General features: G+C 40.3%; 1 protein-coding gene across 10 annotated transcripts in view; it reads left to right on the top strand.

The window, feature by feature from the left end:
• The first annotated feature begins 341 nt into the window (after positions 1-341).
• MAPK8 (mitogen-activated protein kinase 8) overlaps positions 342-19,043 on the top strand; it is a 51,900-nt gene continuing 33,198 nt past the window's right edge. For 4 of the 10 annotated variants that reach the window (XM_082052603.1, XM_082052611.1, XM_082052612.1 and 1 more), the window contains exon 1: positions 342-397. The gene's annotated coding sequence lies outside the window, so the exon portion shown is untranslated. Of the gene's footprint in view, positions 508-5,532; positions 5,636-19,043 lie in introns of those variants that run through there. The other 6 variants (XM_082052606.1, XM_082052607.1, XM_082052609.1 and 3 more) reach the window with 6 other exon arrangements.

Here is a 19,043-nt window from a genome sequence, read left to right as displayed (position 1 = left end):
AGGAAGAGAGGCCTGGCTAAGGGGCGCGTTTGGAAAGGAACTGCTCCAGGGGAAGGCTGCGGAGGAGCCCGAGCGACGCTGGTGCCAAGAAAGGACGCACGGGCCCGCGGGCAGCCGGGGAGCCGCAGCCTCCGCAAGGACCAGCTCGGAGCCGGGAGGGATCCGCCGCGGCGGCCGCTCCGGGCCCTTTCCCGAGACACGGCTGCGGCGAAGGGCAGCGCGGGCGCAGCGCCGAGGGCAGCGGGGCGGACAGCGGCAGCGCGGAACCCGGGGCCGGGGCGGGGCGAGCGGAGGGGGCGGCAGCCGCGGCGGGCGGGCGGAGCGCGGTGCGTGTGCGCGGCCCGGCCCCGGCTCATTACTCAGCGGCCGAGGCAGGAGGCGGCGGCAGCGGGAGGTGGTGAGCGCGGCGGCGTGGGGGGCCGCGGCTCCGCTGGAGCGGCGGTCGGCGGTGGGTGGAACGGGGTGAGCCGGGGTGCGTCACGGCACGGCATGGCGCGGCGCCGCACGGTACGGCGTTCGGACGAGCGGCCGCGGGGCGGGGGCCGGGCCCGGCCGCTTTGTTTACGTTTCGGCGGGGCAGCAGGCGGGGAGGGAGCCGGGGACGGCCCGTGCCCTTGCCCGGAGGCGGGCGGCGGTGCAGGGCATTCCGGTCCGGTGACCTTCCGTATCTGCTCGGGGCTGGGGGATCTGGAGGTGTCTCGGTGGATAATGGCGGGGGCCTCTTTGTTGGTGTGGCAGGAGGGGCAGGAGGCTCGGCGCGGGGCTCCTCCTCCTGGGAGCGGGGGCACCCGGGCTAGAAGGAGCCGCCAGCCCGGGTGCCTGTTCGGCCTTCGAGGAAGGAAGGGTCTGCGGTCGTGGAGGTGGGAGTGCAGCCCTCGGAGAGAGTGGGCCACCTCTGGAGTCAACTTCTGTGACCTTGCTCTTAAAAATGCCTCTTAAAGGATTTTTTTTTTTTTAATTTTGCTTTAGGATATATAACTGTTCCAAATTTAGGGGCTTGGGAGAGTCCAACAGTGTCTTTGATTCTTTTGCTTTTTAATTCTAGTATTTGTTGCAAAAGGAATATGTTGTATCTTTTAAGAATTTCTTTTGCTCTTTGGTTTCTCTGTGTTATTAACAGCATTCAGTTTTAGTCCCAAAGCCCGTTTCTGTGTGCCTTTCTGTCAGAAGTGGTTCCCATCAGTGAAGTTTGACATTAGCGCTGCTAATAACCTACAAATACCACTTGATTATATGTTTTTTTTCTCTCAGTTGCAATAATGGTTTTGAGTGTGTAGTGTGTTTTTAAATTTCGATATTGTACAGAACAGGTTTGTTGAAGCCTTTCAGACAATCAAGAAACCCGATAGGCTTTGGCCTATCTGATAATATAAACACAAAGGGTGTTACACTTGTTCGGGGAAGGAAAGTATTACTTGCCCTAGGCCATGTGCATGTGGAATTGAGCAAGCTTACTCCTTGCAGCTGGGTTTTACTTACAGGTGTGGAGACTTAACCTGGTTTTGCTTCTGGAGATGCCAACAAATGCACTTCTAGGGCAGAATAGTATATAACATGCAACTTCATGTATTTGCTGGTATATCAGCATATTAGAGAACTTGAGATGGTTTAAACTGTAATATAAAGAGAAACTGGGCCAAACCTAATTAAGGTTATTGTCAAAGTTAGTTCCCTGGCTTATTTGAGCGTTCCTTGTATATAATGAAGGGAAACTTTTAATTATTTTAATAGTAGTTAAGAAAAATATGTTGAATTTCACATAGTCCCCTGCTTTGGTGTCAGTCTGTGGGGGCAGCCATCTTGTGTTTTTTCCACTCTTGATTCAAAGATGTGTAACATCAGACTAGTTTGATAGTAGGGTGCAGGTATGGAGTTTGGCAGAATATGTGATGCTGGTACAGAGACTGAACAAATTCCAGGCTGCCTGTCAGATCTTGACAGTTTTCAGGGCCAAATGGGCAAAACTGTGGTTGGAGAAGGGAGAGAGAAACATCTTCTGAACAAGACTAATCCAGGTTGCAGAGGATGTGCAAAGTTGTTTTGTCATCGATCTGAAAAAGGAACTTTACAGTGTCTCCCAGTGCAGAAATTCCCATGACCATTGGCTCATATAAGCATTCAAAGTAATTTTGTGGGCTACCATATACTTCATGGAGATTTCTAGGTCAGAAACATTAGCAAGTGTGTCTTCTGTGTTTTGACTTTTAACCCTGCTCTTTAGGGACAAACACCTTTGCTGGCTTTATAGGAGTGAAAGTATCATTTGCAAAGGTAAACTTGTTACGTTGTTACAGCTGTTTAGGTAAAGTTGTTACATTGGTGAATTGTTATGTAAATATTAGGGAATAAACAGGGGTTGAGATTTTTAACTGATTTTCTGCTTGCTACTCACCTGAAATGAATCAGTGTTAATTTCATGTTTAGTTTGTTTTTGTTTGTTTTTTTTTTAAACCATGAGCTAATGGGAAAGTAATTGAGGTTAAACTGCTACTTTGTTATTTATTCATTGTATATGTGTTTTTTTTCTTTTTCATCCTTCCTCAGCTGCCTAAATTGTTTGAATGTTTATTGTTTAAAAGATGCATGGAAAGCACATACTCAGCTCCTCATTTCTGAGGATTGGTCCAATATTCTGGACAAATACAAATGTCCCTCGTGATAGTCGTGATAGTCTGATAAGTCTATTTCTTAAACTTTGTTTCTCACCTAACCCCCTTGTGAAAAAGTACCCTGCGTGTGTATAGTTCTCCATGTATTTTTAAGATACATAATGTTAATTGCTGTATCACTTTGGAAATCAGACTAATTTGGTCTTTTTAGTAAAGGCTGAGTGTATTTTATTGCTTTAAATGTTTCCTTTAAAAAAGCAACCAAACAAAAGCCCCCAAACAAACAAACCACAACTTAATCCTTAAGCAGAAGCCTGTTACTGCAGGTTTTGAATTATATTACAGAAAGATCTCTTGGCTTTTTAAAGCTTTTTAAAAATCCAGCTGAGACTACTTATGTTTTTTACCTGCTGTGAGATTCACCACTTTGGACATGGATTCTGAAAAGCAATTTTACTTTGATTTAAGAATCTGAACAGCTACTTCTCAAATCTCTCAAGAATCCTCTTGTTTAAATGGAGGTAGAAATTCACCTTTAATAAAGGCTCTTTTTGGCTATTCTGGTGCATAGATGAGCTACATTTAAAAAGTCATTAATTGCTCTGTTACAAAGTATGTTTGTATGAAAATACATCAAGTCACTTTTAGTTGCAAATATTCGTTTTAACAGTGACTTTAGTGTCAGTGAAAGACATTTGCCTGATAAAGTCCTTGTGTTTTCAGCGCACTTATGAGTGTTTATATTGTGTTTCACAGAATAGTTTTGTGTTCAGAGGTTACCTTATTTCAGCAATCTCTCTTCTTACCAGATGCTGTGTGGTAAAATAGATCAAGAGCTAACTGGTCCATCTAGGGGGAAAAAAAAAAAATCTTTGGCTGTTTTTCAGCCTGATCAGTTCTGTCTGAAGAAACAGCTCTGCTATTGCAAGGTTAGAAGACAAGGAGGTTTGTTAGGTGGGGCTTGCTGTCAGTCATGCATATGCACAAAAGTATTCACAGATCAAGTAGTGGTCGTTGGGTGACTAAAGTGATGGAAGGGGTCAAACGTCTGTTTTGTTGAGAGGTGCTTGTTTAAAGATCTGTTTGCAGTCTTGGTCTTCTGCTGCTGTTACTGAAAACCGTTCTGAACAAGATGGTTATTTTGATTTCTTGAATGCATGGTGGAGCCCAACATGAGTTGGGGATAAACACTCATTTGGTGATGAATGTTTATCTAGAAGTTATGAGTCAGTAACTTTGTGTGGATGGACATCATCTTCCACACCTACCTGTATTAATTGGTTCAAAGCATATGTGTACTATCAATAGGGGCCTTTAAATGAGATAGTGTGGAAATTTTTAGACAGAGGCATAGTGGTGAGGCAGAAAGTATATCCTTGCAGTGCTGATGACTACTAGTGTTTTCTGCTAGCTTTATTATGTTTGTGAAGAAGGAAATATTAACTATTTTAGTACTGTATAGAATCATAGGATGTCCTGAGTTGGAAGTGACCTACAAGGATCATTGAGTCCAACTCCTGTCCCTGCATATGACAACCCCACAGATCACACCATGTGTGTGAGAGCGTTGTCCAGTCTCTTCTTGAACACTGTCAGGCTTGGAGCTGTGACACCTCCCTGAGGAGCCTGTTCCAGTGCTCCACCACCCTCTGGGTGAAGAACCTTTTCCTAATGTCCAACCTAAACCTCCCCTGGCAGATCTTCCTGACATTTCCTTGGGTTCTGTCATTGGTCACTAAAGAGAAGAGTTCAGTGCCTGCCTCTCCTTCTCTCCTTGTGAGGAAGCTGTAGACTGCGATGAGGTCTCCTCTTAGTCTCCTCTTCTCCAAGCTGAACAAATCAAGTGACTTGAGCCACTCCTCATACGGCTTCCTCTCCAAACCCTTTACCAACTTCATAGCCCTCTTCTGGACACTCTCCAGTAGCTTAATATCCTTTTCTTGTTTGTATTTTTTTTTTTTAATCCTGTGGCTCCCAGAACTGCACCCAGTGCTCCAGGTGAGGCTGCACCAGTGCAGAGTAGAATGGGACAGTCACCTCCCTCGCCCAGCTGGCAATGCTGTGCTGGATGCAGCCCAGGACACAGTTGGCCCTCTTGACTGCCAGGGCACACTGTTGGTATTTTATCTGTAGGAATGCACCTGCTCATTTCTTTTGTGGCACTTCAAAATACGTAGCATTTATCTTTTACGTTATTTTGCTTCGTAGGGGCAGCTTTTAATCCAGTGTTCAAAACTTCCCTTACTATGGGCTTTTCCCAGCTTATTGTATCTCAGTAACACATGAAGTCTCCAGGAAAGAAATGCATGAATTACCCTACTCTTTATCTGTCCCAAGTCTTATTCAAAATGTGGGACTGCAGATGTAAGTCAGTGATTAGTTTCCCAATATGTTTGTACTTACTAAATATTTAGTGGAATTTTATCAATACTGTTCATTTGTACATTTTTGTCCTGTGGCAAAACTGTAGCCTTAGTGAACAAGTGACATTTCTAAGAAATGTGTTGTCTTAGAAGAATTAAAAAATGATGTGGAGAAATTCATGATGACTTGGTGATGGGTTGAATATGTTACCATTACATTGACTTAAAATATATGGGAAATAAGTAGCGATAAATGTAGCTATACATGATGCAGCCTTTAATTAGGGTTATATAACTGAATTCAAAGAATAAGTCACAGAAAACAAAATCAAAACCAACCAGAATTGCTCAATGCTTTGAAAATGTAACTTGAGATTTCTTTGGTATAAACTTTGTGTGCACTCAAGGAGCACACCAAGCACATGGCAGCTAGCCCCCTTTTGTGAGCTGGAAAACTCTTCCATTCTGGGTAGTGTAAGAAACACTACAGCTCATACAGCCAACACTGAATAGCAGTTTGCTTCTGCTACAGATTCTGCAAAGCCTTTGGGTGAGAACTCCTCCAAGAGACTGGAACTGACTGCATCAAACTGTGAGAAAGAGATCCATTACTGATGGTGAATCAGAGCAGCATGGAGAACTGCCCAACCAGATGTTTATATAGTACTGTTACCTTGTCTATTATTTATTCTGTAAAATATTTTTGTAATGTTTTCTAAGGCCTGCATTTTTTTTAAGCTTGAAGAGATAGTGATTTTGGTGTACCAAGCTTATAATTAAAAGCAACACATTCCTGTTTAACTTCAGATGCTTTTTTCTTCCAAGTAATTAAAAACTAATCCTTGGTGTGGTGGTTGTGTGGTGGTGGTTTTGTGTGTGTGTGTGCGTTGCATTTTTCTGATTGAATTGATTGCATGTAAGCTTGATACTAAAATAAGCCTCATAGTTGTAGCCCATATTGTCACTTTTATTGTTGAATAAATGCTGCTAGATATGTGAACAGATGGGATGCTTATTAATCATTCTCAGTTGGATATTGTAGACTAATGCTAAAATGGTGACTGGCAGAAAATGTACTTTAATGGTCATTTGTGTTGCAAACAAAGCAAGTATTGTATATATGCTCATGGTGGGGGGTGGGGAAGAGGGGGAACATTAATTTTACAGTGCTGCTGGAAAGCCTCTTCACTGTAATTAGTGATTTTTGAGTATTAAAAAATATGAAAACCGAAAACCAATCCTCCCTCCCCCAAACAGACAAAATAACAACTCTGACAACTCCCCATTACTTGATTATATTGACATTACACCAAGCTCTTTGTGGTTTGTTTTGTTTTGTTTTTACTATGGATCTTAAAAGCATGCAGGAAAATGTCTTAACCAAATATTTACTATTTTAACTACAAATTGTGGCTAAAAGCGGTGTTCTCTTCATTGTAGTCTTTGTCCATTCAAACGTTTACCTCGTATCTTAGTCTGCTGAACAAAACTGAAATGTCTCCAGTCTGGTGTTTTGACTGTTGTGCAATAAAAAGAATGAACATTAGGTATCGTATTTCTCCCTGTGATCTCAAAGCGGTGGAAATGCCTGGCTCTGGAAGTGTGTGTGTCCCTATGCACGTAGGTGCATAAAATGATCCTTCTGCTGTTGACTCCTGGGAGCTGCTGACTGGGCAGCAGCCCTTCCAGAGGAGGACCTAGGGCTCTTGATGAATGAGAAGCTCACCAGGAGTAGTCAGCAGTGTGCTTCTGTGGCCCTCAAGGCTGATTACTTACTGGACTGCATTAGAAACAGCTTGGTTAGCAGGTACAGGGAGGTAACTGTTCTTTCTATACAGAGAGCAGCTGTGAAGCTGCAGTGCTGCCCAGTAGATCACATATACATGCACCCTGGGTGAGAGGTGAACTGAAGGGAGTCCAGCACTGGGTTGCTCAGATGGTTGGGGGCTGGAGAACCTGAGGGTGGAGGAGGGACTGAGTTTGCAACCTGAGGAAGAGAAAGCTAAAGGAGAATGTAGTTGATGTATTTAACCATCTTTAAGCAAGGGGTTATAGAGATGATGGAGCTGCCTTCCCCTCAGAGGTGAATAGTGAAAAGATGAGTCAATGTTTGTAAGACATGAGAATGAAAATTGCAGTAGGACATGAAGGGAATGAATGTCTTGATGCATGGAAGTGGGTGGGCATTGCACCAAGAACCCAGACAGGCCGTGGAATCTCCATGCCTAGGGCCTTCTGACTGGAAAAGGTTGAGCAGCCTGATATAAATACAAATTTGAATTTCTAACTCTTTGGAGCAGGTAGATGGTCTCCAGGGCTTGCTTTCAAGCCAGATCACAATTCTACTGTTTATAGATTTTTTTTAATTATTATTTTATTTTCAAAGCAGCTTGAGGAAGCTGGCAAAACAAAGGCATGGTGATATAGATTAACACAGTTCTGAGCAGCCTTGTTTGAAGCTGTAGAGGGAAAAGTAATGGGATGTGATAAGCATCTTCATTCAAGTCTGCTGGTGGCAATACTGGTAATTTTTTTGCTCTGCTTTGAACTTTCCGGCTGACTAGGCCAGAAGTGCTTGCAGGCTAACATAAAGGACAAAAAAAGGGTACAGTAGCTATCATGCCCATGATCACTGTGATGAACGTAAAACCGGTCTCCAAAGGAACAGCCTGCAATAAGCAGCCTGGTAGCCAGCTGAAGGTTGTCCAGGTCTTGCTTTCTGTATCGGAGGAGCATGTTGGCAGCTGCTGCTGAAGGATTTGATCTTCTGCAGGGTGGGCGATGGTTTCTTACATGTAGCTGGAGAGCTCTGAGAAGTGGCTTCATGAAGTGAATCAGCTCTGATCTGATTTCTAATTGAACACAGTTGCAGTTCATGACTGCAAAGAGGTGGTAGGGTTAAAATCAGCTGGGAAAAAAAAAAAAGAGAGCCATGGCAGGTCCATAAATCCATCTGTGCCGTTGTCCTTAATGCCTGTGCTGCCTCAAGAAGAGAGCATCCTGTAGCTCATTTGTTACTGTTAATTCTTATGTATTTGTCCATTTAATGAAGCTGATGTGAAATCTTAGGGAAAGGGAGGTGAACAGAGCAGAAAGTTACAACCCAGTGTGACTGTTTTTCCTCTTAGGAAATATGCTGCTTTGGGGTTTGAACCTGTACATAGTCAAATACATGAACACAGCTGCTCATGTGTGATTCCAAGATAGAGTTCTGTGGGAAAAGCACATCCTTGCAAGCCCTGGATGTATTCTGTAATAGCTTTTATGCCTAAGATTATGTTGCAGCAAAGTTAGCAGTAGTTATGATGCTTACTTGCGGGATCTCAGGCATGAAAATTGCAAACATAATTTCTAGCTTGTAATCCTAATCACAGATTTTACTATGGAAACAGTGAAAGTGAATGCTATGGTTGACATGCGGATCAGCATAAACCTTGATAAATTCCTGATTGTTCCTTGTGTGGATGTTTTGGATGATGGGAATCATCCTTGTCACCTTCAGAGTAGGAAGAGTAGTAACGTGATATCCTAAAAAGCTTTACTAGAACAATGTGGGCCAACTTCATTTGTTTGATTTACTGCCAAAAGTGGGTATACAGGACACAGTAACAGGAATGCCCTTGTGCATGGCAGTGGCTCATTTAATGAGTAGTGAAGTGCTCCAGCAGCAACTGACTCTCATTTGTATGGTTGCTCCAATGCAAAGCTCCTCCTTGTTGAACAGCAATTAGTGTTTATTTTGCTCTTTTTTAAATTGAAGCATGGCAAGATTCTTGTACTGCTTGTATGTCAAGATGGGGAAGAAGACAGTTCAGCTTCTAACATACTTGTGTTGAAGATAAGAGGGTTTCATTAATATTAGCATGGCATTGTGGGGAAATCAGAAAATCTTGGTGTGACTAGAGCTACTTTATTGTTATCCTCTATTTATTTTATTTGAAATTTTTCCTACTTTTCTTCAGAAATTTTCTTATCACGACTCATAGTGTGCAGAGCCGCTAGCACTAGCATGTCATGCACAACTGTGCTTCTGAAGTTGTGCCTTTTTTTTTTTCCCTCTTACTTAAAGAATGGGAATTCTCAAGCTCTTCCTAGTTTGGCAAGTTTTGTCTTAGGATTTTTTTTTACTGGGACAGAGCATCAGGCACTAGTGAAGCCTAAGAGAAATGGGACAACAAAGCAGATACTATTGCCATTAGTGATGAATCCTGTAGATCGGTGTAGTTTCCTACAAACTACCTAGAAAGTAAAGCCTTTATGTTGGAATGTAGTGCCTTCCCTCCCAACCCCAGTAAATCATTGTGCAAAGTACTGTACTGCATCACAGGAGGTATCTGTGAAGGAATTGTCAATGCTGAGGTTGTAATATGTTTTGAAGTTTATTGTTCCATTCTAAAGCTCTTATTACTGAGGTATTTTATGCCAAATACTTTAGACTGGATTTCATAGCACATTAATCTGCTTGTACTTAACAGATAAATGTGTGAATTAGTGAAAGTAGCACATTCATAATTGGATGCTAAGTTTTTGTATTGGAGATTTAAAGTGACAATGTTTTAGGATTTATTTTTTTTTTTTTTAGAACTATTGTTGTGATTTTAAAATGTAGTTTTAAAACATTCTGAAAACTTTTCACAGCTGTTACTCAACACCTTGCTTCCTCTAATGTTCTGTAGCTGTTGTCTCTTCATCACTGATATTTAATGAGTAGTTCAGGTCATTTGGTATCATTTGATTGCTTGTGTCCTTTAAAAGAATCAGATAATCTTTTGATCTGTTTCTTTTGCTGAAACATTTAGGTTCTGTATGCTTCATCTTTCTGTACAAGAAGACGTTAAAGAACAAGCATTTCCTCCTACCCCAGAGTAATCCTGGAATGGGATTTCACTTCTAATGTGCAGATCTCATTGAAGCATCCTGAGTCATATTTACTGGTTTACTTTGCTGATCGTTTGCTTATTTGTTCTATATTACTGCTTTGCCAGTAGTCTTTGGATGGACAGAGGACTGTCAGACTTTTGTGATATGGTTAGAAGTAACAGTCCCTTAAGCAGTTAGCTGGAACAGTGTAGTGCCAAGATTAATAATTTTTTCTCTTCTTGTGAATTTCAAGTTAGATTACAGTTAAGATTTTTTGAGTAGCTGAGTAAGTTGTATTGGCCATGACATATGATTATGGACAAAAGGGTGGTATATAAACCAATACGGAATTGCATTCCCATCAATTCAGTAGTCCTATTCTTTTGGCAGGATGAGATTTTTAACCTGTTTTCTGGGTCCAGCAGCATGAATTCACATAGCGCTTCTGACACAATTGAATTGGGTACTTAAAATGGAACAGCTTTTTGAAGTCTTGCTTCACTGATTTCAGATTTTAACATCATTAAAAGAAAATGGAGTGAACAAATAATGCCCTGAAATAAACATGAATATTTTAAGCCTTTTAAAAAATGTTTACCTTGATTTTCTCCCCATCTACTGTCCTTTTGTATAATCTTGTATTTGAAAAAGGATTAAGGAATTGGAAGATCCTTGCCTTATCCTATTATTTCTGAAAAAGAGAGTTTTGCTAAGAATAGTCTTTTAATCTGCTGTCATGACAGCTGCTTTGCCAAACTGTAGAGTTACACAAGTTTTCTTTTGATGGAGCCATTCTGGTTTATGATTTCTGTGGCAAAACTGACCTGCAAGAGACAGTTGACAAAGTGTTACTTTATATATAGTGATAATAGGATTCATCATGGAACCATCTGTAGTGGAGCTTCATGTGACATTACACTGAGGAAGCTATAGAGATTCTCTCCTATGAAATGTAGCACAGCAGAACGTTTGCAGAGCGATGATTTTTATCTTTTTTTTTTTTGGTAGATGTAGCACTGTTCATTCTGATAAAGCTTGTTCTAGAAAAATGCTACCTATGAAAGTTTTTTTTGGTGATTAAATAAAGTCACAGTTCAGGAGTCCGTTAAAAAAACATTTGAGAGGAAAGGTAGGGCGAGAATCTTCAGTGTTAGAAATGCCAGTTTACGGGCTGTTTAATATCGCATGCTGCAGAGTATCTGCCTCTTCATTTACATCCTGCTGGCATGTGTATCTAAAATCTGTTTTAAAGAGGAAGGCATTTGTCTTAAAGAATCTCTGATGTCTAATCAGTTCTTACAAAAAAAAGAGTTTAAATATAGAGAAATGCTGCAGTATATTCCATTACAAATACATCATTTCACTGCGTAACCTCCTGTGTTGCTCTCTGTGTCATATATACCCTTACCACAAAATGCAAAACTCTGGAAAATTTACAGAATACCATATAGTAGCAGAGTGTCGTTGTAAATGAAATCAGAAGTGATTTATAATTTGGTGGGTGTATGTATGTTACGTAAGTGCTATTGGCTGCAGATGAGGACTTTCCAGAGAGGGCACACTGGTGTTCCAGAGCAGCTACATTGACTTAACTGCTGGTGTTAGAGGAACTGACTTGACTGGGAGAAATGCTGGGAAGTTCTGTGTGCTGCGGGCTTAAATGTTACTGATTTGGATAACCAGAGCTGATTTGACTGTCACCAAAATCAGCTTGTAAGCCTCAGATACTTTTTGGGTAAATCTTAAACTTCATAACTCCTAGTACAGTTTTCAGGATGTTTTAAATGCTTATGTTGTTGTCTCTCTCTAGAGATTGCTTCCTGATCAGACTATGTACCTTTTTAAAAAATATATTCCAGAAACTGGGAAATCTGGTAGCATCAAATGTTGAATATTCACAAATGATGAAGAAATGTCAGGTTTCATCTCCCCTGCCACAAACTGGCTGACTTCCCCACTTCCTTAGAGGAGAGGGAGATAGCTGAAGGAACGGTAGATAAGCAAGCACAAATTTTCACATCTGTTCATGGAGCTGATAGTATGCATTCACTTATGTGTCTTTTTTTCCTTGCCTTCAGGCTACTGAATGTCTGATTTTTAGACCATGCTATATATTTTGACTTATCTTCCCATTCTTCTGTTTTCTGAGTATTAATTTTGTTTTACTTCAGCTTCTCATGTTACAAAGTGCTGGTGTCTGTAATGTGTGTTTTACCTAACTTCCAGGCAGGGCCTAGAGCAACAGTCCGTGGATAATTTTCTTCTGTGACCAGCTGCTTTAGTGACTGTTATAAAGGGGAGATAAAACTGACTAGCGCTAAAGTACCAGGGGTGAGGTCAATTATCTGACTCTTCTGGCTAATCTGTGTGTGTAAAAGATAAATAGAAACATGCAGTCCCATGTGTTATCTTATTTTCCTGTGCTTTGTGTTGATCTTTTTTATTGTCTCTGTGCCATTAACAAACAATACCTTAACTCTTCATGAGTGACTGCTATATGCTAGTATGCTTTGCAGTGGAAGGGCTGCAGTTTATAGACTGGCATCATGTAATAATATTTTAGAATGTTGAGAAACTGAGGTGCAAGAGTAGGAAGGCAGATTAAGTAGAATCCTCTCAATAAGAGCTTTATTGTTTAAAAGCAGAGAAATGTCTGTTTTGAAAGGAGAATCACTGTAGAATTTGTCAATTGTGAATAATTTACTCTGTATTTGTTGCTTGATTTTTCATTTTCCTGCTTCTGTAAGGTATGTGGTGTGTTTATCTGACTGTAAAGAATTCAGTTCTTATTAAACAAAACAAATGTTTTAGGTGCAGCAGAAATTATATCAATTGTCTTATTTTGGATGTTTTGTAAGAGGTGTTTCACAATATGAGAATTCTCTTCAGAAATGCATGTAACGGTTTGATATTGATTTTTATATAGAGGGTACTCCAAAGTTGTGCATGCAGGTTCAGCATTTGAAGTTGGTGCTGCTGACCCCTGTTCAGGAGTAGCATTTTCTTAAACCGCTTTAGAAAATAATGGTGTTTGATACTTGGTTTGCATGAATGCCTGCTTTGAGCTGCTGAGGAACATGTGATGTGAAGTTGACATGTTTGCCTCTCCCGTGCTCCACGGGGAGTGGTGTGTGAAATCGCTGCTGGAGCTCTGGTGGGCCTGTCCGTGCCAGCTGGCCGGGCAGCTCTAGGAAATAGTTCATCTGGAGCAGCGTTTAACAACAGGAATTGGATTTGTGGCTTTCTACGTATTTGGATGTGATCTTGCACTACCTATTTCTAGACAAATGCCAGTAGTTCAGTGTTCTGCTAGTTATATTTTGTTGCTGCCAGTCATAGCAACTGTTACTGTTAAACAATCTCTGAATTGTTAGTTACTTCTGACATTATATCAGACCATTTGAAGTCACTTGAAACATGGAAGGAGAAAAGCTTAACTTCTAGTTGCCTAATACCAAATTCAATGAGCACTGCTTGCTTTCTCCAGCTGAAGGTTTCCCCAGTTCCAGGTTCAGCTATTAATGTTTTGGCATTAATGACTGCAACCTGTGCCTGACTGCTATTCCTGGCTACCCAGTATTTGCATAGGATTTCATACAGGGAGTTAAAGCAATGATGCATAAAATATAATGTTGAAAAATAGCTGTTCATGCTCATTCCTGGTTTTATTATTCACTTTTTATCATGGCTTGTGAAACATTTGGGATGAGGTTCCCAAAATGACACACTGCTTTGTGGAAACATCTACTTTTGGCTGAGATGCTATGGTATTTATCAGATAAGCCTGACAGGGGCAATGCTAGAGAACATGCCAGCTTCAAGTTCCTGCCTGTGACTAACCCTGCAAATATAATCCCTGGGGCGTCCAGATTCAGTGACACCACAGAACCTGTTCTCTGCCTCGGCGGAATTGCCTTGTTGCAGCTCAAGGGGCTGCAGTTGCCAGCAGCTGCTACCGGAGAGCTCTGCTTGGGAAATAAGTATATTCCTCTTCCCTGGAGAAATCCTTGACTGGCTGCCAGTAGTAATTCTCCTCTCCTTCCCCTTCCCTCCCTCCAAAGCAAACAAGGCAACTTGCAGGTGTTAGAGGTGCTGGAGATCAGGTTCTTTACCTGCTCTCATGGCCCCACTGTAGAGGTCATTCACTAACTGAAGTGACTAGGAGAAGGAACAGACTGGTTTAATTAAGAAGAAAATGAAAAAGTGTATTTGCTATCGTTATTTGCATATATATTTTTCTTTTAACATCTTCTAGTCTGTCCCTAAGCTGGAAGCTGAATTTCAGTAGGTGTAAAATTTTATGGAAGTGTTCTGCTCCCTTTCAAAACATACTGGAGTTATTTTTATTCAGTGTACGGTACAATGTCTGGCTTGGGCATTATAGTTCATAAAATATGTAAATAGGCTAGGTAGGATTTAAATGACAGGAAGTTCCCTAAAAGTAATTTAAGAAATAAATTACAAAAAAAAAAAAAATGCTGGTTGTGTTTCTATGAATCCTTCCCTGCCCCACAAATTCTACTATTACACCCATTTTTGCAAGAGAACAAAATAGAGGGCTGTGCATGGGTCTCTGCTGAAGAACTCCTCTGAATTACTGAGAAGTTGATTAGAATTAACTTCGGAGATAGCCCTGGTATCCCCTTAGAAGATCAATTCATGCTTAGTGCGCTCGGATTCCGGTCTCCTGCCTTTCCCTCACTGGGTGCTTTTTAGATGGGGAAAAAACAAACAAGCACTAACAAAAAAGCAAACCTAACAATCTTCTACGAATTCAAGCTCCTCTTTTTTACTGTTTTTGTCTTTTTATTATCCTTAGCAAATCTTAAGTATGTATTCGTGCTTTGATTCAAGATCTGGAAAAAACTCTTGCTTTGTTTATGTTTTTTAAAACTGCAGATTTTCTTCCATAATCCACAGGTGTAACTGGAAGGTAGAAAGATTCCTTTCTTCCAGGGTAGTCCAGGCTGCCTTGACATTTTTGAAGAGCTATAGGGGAGATGCAGTTTCTTGCCTAAGTGTGAAGTGTAAGGTCTGGAGTTTGTGAGGATTCAAAGGACTCTGCTGGAAGCTGGACCTGGATGAGATTGGCCCCAAAGCTAGACTTGCTGGAGTATAGGATGGAAGTGGTTTTGGGGCAGAAAAGGAGATAAGGAATTAATAGTGAGTACTGTTATCTCTGTGGAGAGAAGTATGGGACTAGAGAGCAGAAGCAACGCAAAAACTGGAGAGATTTACATGTTCCAAGAAGGCAGCCTGGTTTAGAGCATCTGAGAATACCTCATTTGCAAATGGTTCTTTGTGAACACTGGAGTGACTGTGTGTGCTTCAGCATGTTCAGTCTTGAAAATGCTTAGTTTTTTCCATTTGAGTTCCTGCTTTTGAGTCACTACTACTCTGGGTGAAGACTCAAAGCACCTTGTGATTCTTGAGGTCCTTTGTACTTTGTTTATACTTGCACTTGGAGATGATGGTTCTAAGAAAGCTCCCTGTATGTGAGGTATAGGATTACTTGTCTGTTTCAAACAGAACTGGGATTTGGGAAAAGACATCAGTTGTAGAGGTTAAAATCAGATTATTGGACTTGTTTTGTGAATACCTCTTTCAAGAAGTGATAGCAGGTCCTTGGAACCCTCTTTTGCAGACAACACCAAGTATTGAATTTAGCAGAATTGTAGATTTTACTGAGGGATTTTTGTTGACTTTTGTTGACTTTTTATTTACCAGGTTAAGAATTTAGAACAAGAAGTTGAATTTTAGATATTTTAAGAGTAGCTTACAAAACCAGTTTTATGTAAATATTATTTTCCGAGCAAGGTAATTTGTTGATCTTCCTTATCAAAGGGAAAACATACTTCCTTCTGTGTTTGGAGCCTCTTGTGCTCCCAACTGTCCCATATACAGATAGTTTTGTATTTAATACTAAAGCACATGTTCATTTTAATTTTACAAATTTCTTCATTTTACTTTTCTATAGATGGGAGAGGGGTCACTGTGCAGGTTTGCATTGGAATTCAGTATGGAGTGTGGGTGCTGTTGTGCGAGCTTATGCTGGTTAAATGGTAGACAGTTCCTTAATGCTGAGATTCCAAATGATTTTTGGAAAGTCAGTTAGTTGCAATTGCATTCAATTAGGTAATCTTTTTATGGAAACTGTAGCAAGGTGACCATTGGCCAAGAAAAGGCTGCTGGAGTGGAGAAGGGGATGGTTTATTTCCCTGCATGTCTTCCCCTTCTTAGTAGACTCCTCAGATTACAGTTACTGTCTTAATCTTCAAATGAGGTGATAGAAATATATGAAGAAAACTAAATCTATTTTTCTAGGTGGCTAGGAAATTAATCATGTGATCCGGCTGGAGCATGAGGTTAGAGCCACTATGTGAACCTGTAAACATTAAATCACTGGAAAGATTGCATTAGTATTAATGGATTTCATGCATTGTTAATTTAGGACTCTGCATAGTCGTTTCCTGTAAAATGTACTGAGAACAGAGTTAGTTTAAAGGAGAGGGCTCTAAATCTTCCCAAGAGATTTATCAATCTGGCAATGATGTCTGATGAACCACTGAGGTAATTTGTTGGTACAAACAGCCCATATTATATTCTCTGAAATTTCATTTTGCTGTTGCATACTCAAAAAAGATTTTGCTTTAAAGCCATATTTATCTTTCTATACCAAACATGTCGTCTTTTCTGAAATTATCATATTTAGTGGAGAAAGCCATTTATTTATTGTTAAATAGTCAACAGGTTCTTGGAAATCAAGACATTTGCTTTGAATTTTCTGTTAATATTTATAATGGTCTAGTAATATCTTGCTGCAGTGTTCACCCAGCTAATGTTAACTACTTTTTCCAAATTCCTTATCTGCATTAGCATTTAACAGAGCTGGAAGGACTGTTAAATGTAACTTCTAGTTCCAAGGGCAGTATGGAAAAAGAAAACATTGTTGAAACTGTGATTACTTTTATGAATAACTGAATGAGTTATAAAGTTACCTTTAAGAAACAGAATGCTTTTGTTCTTTCATTTCCTAAATTTGAGCCTTTGAAGCATTTGTTTTATTAAGTATCTGAAAACTGGGTTCTATTTGCAATATCCATTTAGCAGATGTCCAGAAGCCTTTAAAGGTGACAGCTGAAAATTAGACAAGCGTTCACAAAGACACGATGAATACAAATCAGCTGTGTATTTTCACAAAGATATTAAATAAAATTAATTAATGCGAGAGCTTTATGTACACTGTACATTTGTTTTCCTTTCAGTAGCAATCTAGCATATACTTGAAATACTGCTGGCCTTCTCTAGGTCAACCACAGATTCCTACAGAACATTAATTTTGGTATTGTTAGATCCCTTTCTAAATGGAGTTATTGTAAAATCGTTGGTATGTAGCATGTGTCACTGATAATGTTTGTTCTATTACTAACTGATATCTTATTAATGTATGCAATTTTTTTATTTTAAAATTGCCTTTTCCCATTTCTTCCTTTAACTGTCATGGTCTTCTTTTTTTGTGACCCTAATTCTGAGCAGCCTCTGTAGTCATCTCCTTCCTTAACTGTGAATCACTTTTGCCCAGGAGCCCCCAGTGGTAGGTAGATCGTTGTCTTAGCTGGTATTTGTCTTGTGCCTAAGACATGTCCCGCCCCAAAGACTGATTACTAGCTTGGTGTCCTGATTTTCATCTAAGGCTAAGCCCATTTATGCTTGGTCTTAGATTGCTGTGGAAACCATGAAAAACAAGTCTGATTCCATGCAAATCTTCTAACTAATGATGATTGTTCCCTTCTGTACTTCATTGCAGTAGAAACAAACTAAATATGTATAATTTCCGAGACCAAAGAATACTGAAAGTAAGGTATTGTGCATTATAGCATGGGATAAATCCTGGATTTTCATTTTATGTTGCCTAGTAAAAGTATAAAACAGCAATTAATGAGCAGTTGTAGAGACCTAGCTGTACAGAGCACATGTTTCTCCACCCTTTAAATTGGCAGTATTCTAGGCAAATCTATTTCCATGTCCCTAGTGGGAAAATTATCTATTGGGTTTTGTTTGTCTGAAGAGATATCTGTCAAAGTATGCTTTTTGTCAGTTTGCAATGCAACCTTTGAAGCTTTCCTTTTAATTGTCACTATCTCTAGTGAAGGTAAAGTGCAGAAGAGGTCATAAAATATTTTGTGCTCTTGTGTAGACTGAGAGATCCCTTCTTCCACAAAACCTGTTCCATTTCTGTTCCTCTGTATGCTCAGAATGTGTGAGAGTAGTGTTATGCATAATTATGTTTCTCTTTAAAGTGATCTCTGATTTAAAAAGCATAGACTTGGTATCTAGTTGACGTGAAGGCTAGCAGGTGTGATAGGCGAGAAAAGATTATTTCATGGTAATGATGCACTAAAGCTAAATACTCAGACATCTAGTTGAAAGCACATGGTTTTCCAATTAAGTTCTAATTGTGGATACATAAACTTGTTGTGGTTAACTTGGGTGTTAGGGCCTGTCTGAGCTGGGAAAGTCCTCATCATTGCCTGCTGTTTCAGCTGCACTTCTCAGAGTCCTGGTGTGGATGAGCCTGGATTGATCTTAAAAACAAAATGTTACATTCCCCAAATCCAGCCATAGTGACATAGTGGGTACAGGTCTGATAACCTTGTCTGTGCCCCGAGCTCCGTGTAGCCATGAGCCTCCCACAACCATGCTGGTGTCAGCTCTAGTTCAAACACATTAAGTTCATTTGCAGTTTGGGATTGTGCTGTTTAGAGCTGAAGATCTGCTACATTGGAGGTCCCTTCATAGCGCTGTCTGGTGGTTATAGATCATAGGTGTAAAAAGCGTAAAATGAAACAGGGCCAGCCTGAGCGTCAAGTCATCTCTCTCTGCCTTCCAAGGAAATCAATTTACACATTCTGCAAAGGAAAGTTTACCAAATATTGTATTGTTTATATAATTTTGCATTGGGAGTTCTTTGTTTTATCCATGTCTAAGTCCATCTGGCCATTACTAAGGTTTGTAATGCACTTGCAATAGGATTTTTTAAGCAAGAGATGTGTGAGCAAAGGATTAACTTCTCTCTTTGCCACCCCAACTTTCCATCCCAAAATCCTCTGTTTGGCCAAGTTATTTAGGCTGTACTAGAAAAATGTTTAACATACACTGTACATACACTGTCCTATATGTTGATTAATAAAGGCAATGGTTTCTCTGTTAG

This window comes from Streptopelia decaocto (genome assembly GCF_964273445.1).
Source record: "Streptopelia decaocto genome assembly, chromosome: 5".
NCBI lineage: Eukaryota > Metazoa > Chordata > Aves > Columbiformes > Columbidae > Streptopelia > Streptopelia decaocto.
The sequence above is the reverse complement of the archived record's forward strand: the minus strand, read 5'-3'. Positions and strand labels throughout refer to the sequence as shown.